The sequence below is a fragment of the Pimephales promelas genome, chromosome 9 (genome assembly GCF_988280905.1).
Source record: "Pimephales promelas chromosome 9, fPimPro1.hap1.1, whole genome shotgun sequence".
Taxonomy (NCBI): domain Eukaryota; kingdom Metazoa; phylum Chordata; class Actinopteri; order Cypriniformes; family Leuciscidae; genus Pimephales; species Pimephales promelas.
The window spans coordinates 4,186,957-4,195,000 of NC_142777.1; positions in this window are offsets into that span (position 1 = coordinate 4,186,957).

Here is an 8,044-nt window from a genome sequence, read left to right on the forward strand (position 1 = left end):
AGCAAGACACTTAACCCCTAGTTGCTCCAGAGGCGTGCGACCTTTGACATATAAAGCAATTGTAAGTTGCTTTGGATAAAAGCGTCGGCTAAATGAATAAATGTAAATGTGAACTCCATAAAAGCGTTGATGGGTGTGTGAAGTTCTGCTCATGATTTACTGACGACACACATTAAAGAACACAGATGCAGTTGGACCGTTTCCATAATGACCAACACAATTTAAAAACAAAAGCTCAATTTTACCTTCCTGACACTAATAAAACATCTGAAAAATCTCCAAAGTTCTCAGGATTACATACAGATGTTGTTTTGTAGGGTTGCAGCTGAACTCTGCAGGACTCACAGACCTGCATTACTAAATAAACAACATCAGTAAAGATCATACTACTAACTCAGAGTAATGCTATTTCCACAATGTAATTAATGTGATTTAATTACATTTTCTGCATGTATGTGCACATGTACAACATGACACCATGCCTTTAGCGTAAACATACACACCACTTTCAAGTCAAGAATTAATTATCTATACACATTTTGAGCGATCCGCGTGTATGCGTGTATGTCTACGCCGTTAAATGTCCGAGCGAAACAAAGCAAAATGTAGCAAATCTACATCTGGGGAGCGATATTTTTTTTTCTTAGGATGGTAGGGGAAGACTCATAAATGTTATTAAAGGGTTAGTTCACCCAAAAATTGAAATTAAGTCATTAATTACTCACCCCCATGCTGTACCAACCCCGTAAGACCTTCGTTCGTCTTCGGAACACAAATGAAGATATTTTTTATTAAATTTGAGAGCTGTCTCACTACCACATTGGCTACCTAAGGGACTGGCTCTTGACGGCCCAGAAAGTCAATGAAGAAAATGTTTAAATATCCCAAGTGACTACCGTGGCTCAACTATAAGTTTATCAAGCGACGAGAATACTTTTTGTGCGAAAAAACAAACAAAAATAACAACTTTATTCGACTATTCCTTTTCTTCCTTGTTGGCCTGAAACGAGACTTCCTTAGATTTCCACGACGCATGCGCGAGAATTGCGATCTCCTTCAACTACCTCAGTTCAGTTCTCGCGCATGCGTCGTGGAAATCTAAGGAAGTCTCGTTTCAGGCCAACAAGGAAGAAAAGGAATAGTCGAATAAACTCGTTATTTTTAATTGTTTTTTCGCACAAAAAGTATTCTCGTCGCTTGATAAACTTATAGTTGAGCCACGGTAGTCACTTGGGATATTGAAACATTTTCTTCATTGACTTTCTGGGCCGTCAAGAGGCAGTCCCTTAGGAGCCAATATGGTAGTTATACAGCTCTCAAATTTAATCAAAAATATCTTCATTTGTGTTCCGAAGACGAGCATTGGTACAGCATGGGGGTGAGTAATTAATGACTTAATTTTCATTTTTGGGTGAACTAACCCTTTAACCCCAGTGACGGGTAGGTTTAGGAACGGGGTTGGGGTAGATCATATATTTGTATATACGGTCATGTAATGTTAAGACAACAGCGTTCATAAACACGCTGAAAAGCGATTATGCGTGTTGATAGCACGCCAAAAATGGAAATACGAATTGGCGTGTCATACATACGCCATTTCATGAGATCAGTCTGAACCTTAGTCATATTTTTTAAAGCCTTGTCTGTCTGAAGCCCAAGCCATGTCACCCTGAAGGACAAGACTGGTTCCCCACTGAAGCTGAGCAGGGTTGAGTTTCGTCAGTTCCTGGATGAGAGACTCCTAGGAAAACTTGGTTTCTGCTGGAAAAGGTGTTAGTAAGGCCACTAGGGGGCACTGCTCACCCTGTGGTGTGTGTGTGGGTCCTAACGCCCCAGTGTAGAGATGGGGACACTACACTGTAACAAGCAACGTCCTTCGGGTTGAGACGTTAAACCGAGGTCCGGGCTCTCTGTGATCTTTAAAAATCCCAGGATGTCCTTCGTAAAAGAGTAGGGATGTAACCGCGGTGTCCTGGCCAAATTTGCCCAGTTGCCTCTGTCCATCATCACGGCCTCCTAATCAGCATGTATTCTGATTGGCTTTATCTCTCCACCAGTGAGCCGGTGTGTGGTGGATGTTCTGGATCATCCAGGTGGTGCTGCACATTGGTGGTGGTTGAGGAGATTCCCCACTTCTTTATGTAAAGCGCTTCGGGTACCCAGAAAAAACGCTATTTAAATGTTACGAATTATAAAGTGAATTAATGTTTTTTTGGTTGTTTTTTTTAAAGTAGAAGCTGAGCATTTAAAATGTAATCCTCGGAATGATTGTGTGTAAAAATGACAGGCGTGAACGGTCTATTATTGTGCTATTTTGGAGGACCATTTTTGTAGCATTCAGCACTTGTTACTTGGCTAGACACCAAGCACTGTGTAATTTCCAGAGGAGGTCTACAATTACCACTGACGGCTGGCTGGATGTTGAATGAGTTTGAAATGTTGAACGGAATACAAAGGTCAGCAGGAACAGAACAGAGAGGTGGAGGATTTTTGATTTCACATTTTTAATGGCAAATAATTACATGACGTTTCAGGAGGCCAAAACGGACAGAATATTCAGAGAAGATAACTGATTTTCTTAGATGCAGACAGAAAGGTAGGGGTGGTGGTGACCGCTAAGTGTACTTTCTGTCTATCTATCTATAATAAACTGTCTGTCTATAAGCTGTCTGTCTGATACACTGCCGTTTTTGCAGGTTTTCCCACTCACAAAGCATGTAGAAGTCTGTAATTTTTATCTTCAACTGTGAGTGATGGAATCTAAAACAAAAATCCAGAAAATCACATTGTATGATTTTTAAGAAATGAATTTACCGTTTATTGCATGACATAAGTATTTGATCACCTACCAACCAGTAAGAATCCCGGCTCTCACAGACCTGTTAGTTTCTCTTTAAGAAGCCCTCCTGTTGTCCACTCATTACCTGTATAAAAGACACATGTCCACACACTCAATCAAACAGACTCCAAACTCTCCACAATGGCCAAGACCAGAGATCTGTGTAAGGACTTTGGGGATAAAATTGTAGACCTGCACAAGGCTGGGATGGGCTACTAGGCAAGCAGCTTGGTGAGAAGGCAACAAGAGTTGGCGCAATCATTAGAAAATAGAAGTTCAAGAAGACGGTCAATCTCCCTCGGTCTGGGGATGTCACCTCGTGGGGCATCAGTGATCAGGACCTGGTCAATGACCTAAAGAGAGCTGGGACCACAGTCTCAAAGAAAACAATTAGTAACACACTACGCCATCATGGATTAAAATCCTGCAGAGCATGGAAGGCCCCCCTGCTCAAGCTAGCGCATGTCAAGGCATGAAGAGTAATAAGCTGTCAAGATTGATCTATCTATCCATCTATCATAAGCTGTCTATCTATCTATGCCCACCACCACCTCCTTCACTTCAAAGGACTATATATATATATCTATTCTAAGCTGCCTGTCTGTCTCTATCTTTGCCTACCTCATTTACTTGGACTATCTATCTATCTATCTATCTATCTATCTATCTATCTATCTATCTATCTATCTATCTATCTATCTATCTATCTATCTATCTATCTATCTATCTATCTATCTATCTATCTATCTATCTATCTATCTATCTATCTATCTCTCTGTCTGCCCGTCTGTCTCTATCTATGCCTACCTCCTTCACTTGGACTATCAATCTATCTATAAGCCTTCCTATAACCTATAATAAGGTTTCTGTCTGTCTATCTATCTATGCCCACCACCACCCCCTTCACTAGGAAGGACTCTATCTATCTATCTGTCTATCTATCTATCTATGTATCTATCTATCTATCTATCTATCTATCTATCTATCTATCTATCTATCTATCTATCTATCTATCTATCTATCTATCTATCTATCTATCTATCTATCTATCTATCTATCGTCTATCTATCTATCTATCTATCTATCTATCTATCTATCTATCTATCTATCTATCTATCTATCTATCTATCTATTAATAATAAATTTTATTTGTAAAAGCACTTTACATTTTTTTAAAAAACCTCAAAGTGCTAATAGATAGATCTATCTATCTATTAGCCACCACCCCCTTCACTACGGAGGACTATCTATCTATCTATCTATCTATCTATCCATCTATCTCTCTGTCTGCCCGTCTGTCTCTATCTATGCCTACCTCCTTCACTTGGACTATCAATCTATCTATAACCCTTCCTATAACCTATAATAAGGTTTCTGTCTGTCTATCTATCTGCCCACCACCACCCCCTTCACTAGAAAGGACTCTATCTATCTATGTATCTATCTATATATCTATCTATGCCCGCCACCACCCCCTTCACTAAGAAGGACTATCTATCTGTCTGTCTGTCTATCTAATAATAATAATAATAAATTTTATTTGTAAAAGCACTTTACATTTTTTTAAAAAACCTCAAAGTGCTAATAGATAGATCTATCTATCTATTAGCCACCACCCCCTTCACTAAGAAGGACTATCTATCTGTCTGTCTGTCTGTCCATCTATCTATCTATAATAAGCTGTCTGTCTGCCCATCTGTCTCTATCTAAGCCTACCTCCTTCACTTGGACTATCAATCTATCTATAAGCCTACCTATAATCTATAATAAGGTTTCTGTCTGTATATTTATCTATCTTTGCCCATCACCACCTCCTTCACTTCGAAGGACTATCTATCTGTCTGTCTGTCTATCTAATAATAATAATAAATTTTATTTGTAAAAGCACTTTACATTTTTTTTAAAAACCTCAAAGTGCTAATAGATAGATCTATCTATCTGTCTATCTATCTGTCTATCTATCTGTCTATCTATCTATCTATCTATCTATCTATCTATCTATCTATCTATCTATCTATCTATATATATATATATCTATATATATATCTATCTATATATATATATATATATATATAATAAGCTGTCTGTCTGCCCGTCTGTCTCTATCTATGCCTACCTCCTTCACTTGGACTATCAATCTATCTATAAGCCTTCCTATAACCTATAATAAGGTTTCTGTCTGTCTATCTATCTATGCCCACCACCACCCCCTTCACTAGGAAGGACTCTATCTATCTATCTGTCTATCTATCTATCTATGTATCTATCTATGTATCTATCTATCTATCTATCTATCTATCTATCTATCTATCTATCTATCTATCGTCTATCTATCTATCTATCTATCTATCTATCTATCTATCTATCTATCTATCTATCTATCTATCTATCTATCTATCTATCTATCTATCTATCTATCTATCTATCTATCTATCTATCTATCTATGCCCGCCACCACCCCCTTCACTAGGAAGGACTCTATCTATCTCTCTATCTATCTGTGTATCTATCTATATATCTATCTATGCCCGCCACCACCCCCTTCACTAAGAAGGACTATCTATCTGTCTGTCTGTCTATCTAATAATAATAATAAATTTTATTTGTAAAAGCACTTTACATTTTTTTTAAAAACCTCAAAGTGCTAATAGATAGATCTATCTATCTGTCTATCTATCTGTCTATCTATCTATCTATCTATCTATCTATCTATCTATCTATCTATCTATCTATCTATCTATCTATCTATCTATATATATATATATCTATATATATATCTATCTATATATATATATATATATATAATAAGCTGTCTGTCTGCCCGTCTGTCTCTATCTATGCCTACCTCCTTCACTTGGACTATCAATCTATCTATAAGCCTTCCTATAATCTATAATAAGGTTTCTGTCTGTCTATCTATCTATGCCCACCACCACCCCCTTCACTAGGAAGGACTCTATCTATCTATCTGTCTATCTATCTATCTATGTATCTATCTATGTATCTATCTATCTATCTATCTATCTATCTATCTATCTATCTATCTATCTATCTATCTATCTATCTATCTATCTATCTATCTATCTATCTATCTATCTATCTATCGTCTATCTATCTATCTATCTATCTATCTATCTATCTATCTATCTATCTATCTATCGTCTATCTATCTATCTATCTATCTATCTATCTATCTATCTATCTATCTATCTATTAATAATAAATTTTATTTGTAAAAGCACTTTACATTTTTTTAAAAAACCTCAAAGTGCTAATAGATAGATCTATCTATCTATTAGCCACCACCCCCTTCACTACGGAGGACTATCTATCTATCTATCTATCTATCTATCTATCTATCTATCTATCTATCTATCTATCTATCTATCTATCTATCTATCCATCTATCTCTCTGTCTGCCCGTCTGTCTCTATCTATGCCTACCTCCTTCACTTGGACTATCAATCTATCTATAAGCCTTCCTATAACCTATAATAAGGTTTCTGTCTGTCTATCTATCTGCCCACCACCACCCCCTTCACTAGAAAGGACTCTATCTATCTATGTATCTATCTATATATCTATCTATGCCCGCCACCACCCCCTTCACTAAGAAGGACTATCTATCTGTCTGTCTGTCTATCTAATAATAATAATAATAAATTTTATTTGTAAAAGCACTTTACATTTTTTTAAAAAACCTCAAAGTGCTAATAGATAGATCTATCTATCTATTAGCCACCACCCCCTTCACTAAGAAGGACTATCTATCTGTCTGTCTGTCTGTCCATCTATCTATCTATAATAAGCTGTCTGTCTGTCTACCCGTCTGTCTCTATCTATGCCTACCTCCTTCACTTGGACTATCAATCTATCTATAAGCCTACCTATAATCTATAATAAGGTTTCTGTCTGTATATTTATCTATCTTTGCCCATCACCACCTCCTTCACTTCGAAGGACTCTATCTATCTATCTATCTATCTATCTATCTATCTATCTATCTATCTATCTATCTATCTATCTATCTATCTATCTATCTATCTATCTATCTATCTATCTATCTATCTATGCCCGCCACCACACCCCCTTCACTACGGAGGACTATCTATCTATCTATCTATCTATCTATCTGTCTGTCTGTCTGTCTGTCTGTCTGTCTGTCTGTCTGTCTGTCTGTCTATCTATCTATCTCTCTGTCTGTCCGTCTGTCTCTATCTATGCCTACCTCCTTCACTTGGACTATCAATCTATCTATAAGCCTTCCTATAACCTATAATAAGGTTTCTGTCTGTCTATCTATCTGCCCACCACCACCCCCTTCACTAGGAAGGACTCTATCTATCTATCTGTCTGTCTATCTATCTATCTATCTATCTATCTATCTATCTATCTATCTATCTATCTATCTATCTATCTATCTATCTATCTATCTATCTATCTATCTATCTATCGTCTATCTATCTATCTATCTATCTATCTATCTATCTATCTATCTATCTATCTATCTATCTATCTATCTATCTATCTATTTATCTATCTATCTATCTATCTATCTATCTATCTATCTATCTATCTATCTATCTATCTATCTATCTATCTATCTATCTATCTATCTATCTATCTATCTATCTATCTATCTATCTATCTATCTATCTATCTATCTATCTATCTATCTATCTATCTATCTATCTATCTATCTATCTATCTATCTATCTATCTATCTATCTATCTCTCTGTCTGCCCGTCTGTCTCTATCTATGCCTAGCTCCTTCACTTGGACTATCAATCTATCTATAAGCCTTCCTATAACCTATAATAAGGTTTCTGTCTGTCTATCTATCTGCCCACCACCACCCCCTTCACTAGAAAGGACTCTATCTATCTATGTATCTATCTATATATCTATCTATGCCCGCCACCACCCCCTTCACTAAGAAGGACTATCTATCTGTCTGTCTGTCTATCTAATAATAATAATAATAAATTTTATTTGTAAAAGCACTTTACATTTTTTTAAAAAACCTCAAAGTGCTAATAGATAGATCTATCTATCTATTAGCCACCACCCCCTTCACTAAGAAGGACTATCTATCTGTCTGTCTGTCTGTCCATCTATCTATCTATAATAAGCTGTCTGTCTGCCCATCTGTCTCTATCTAAGCCTACCTCCTTCACTTGGACTATCAATCTATCTATAAGCCT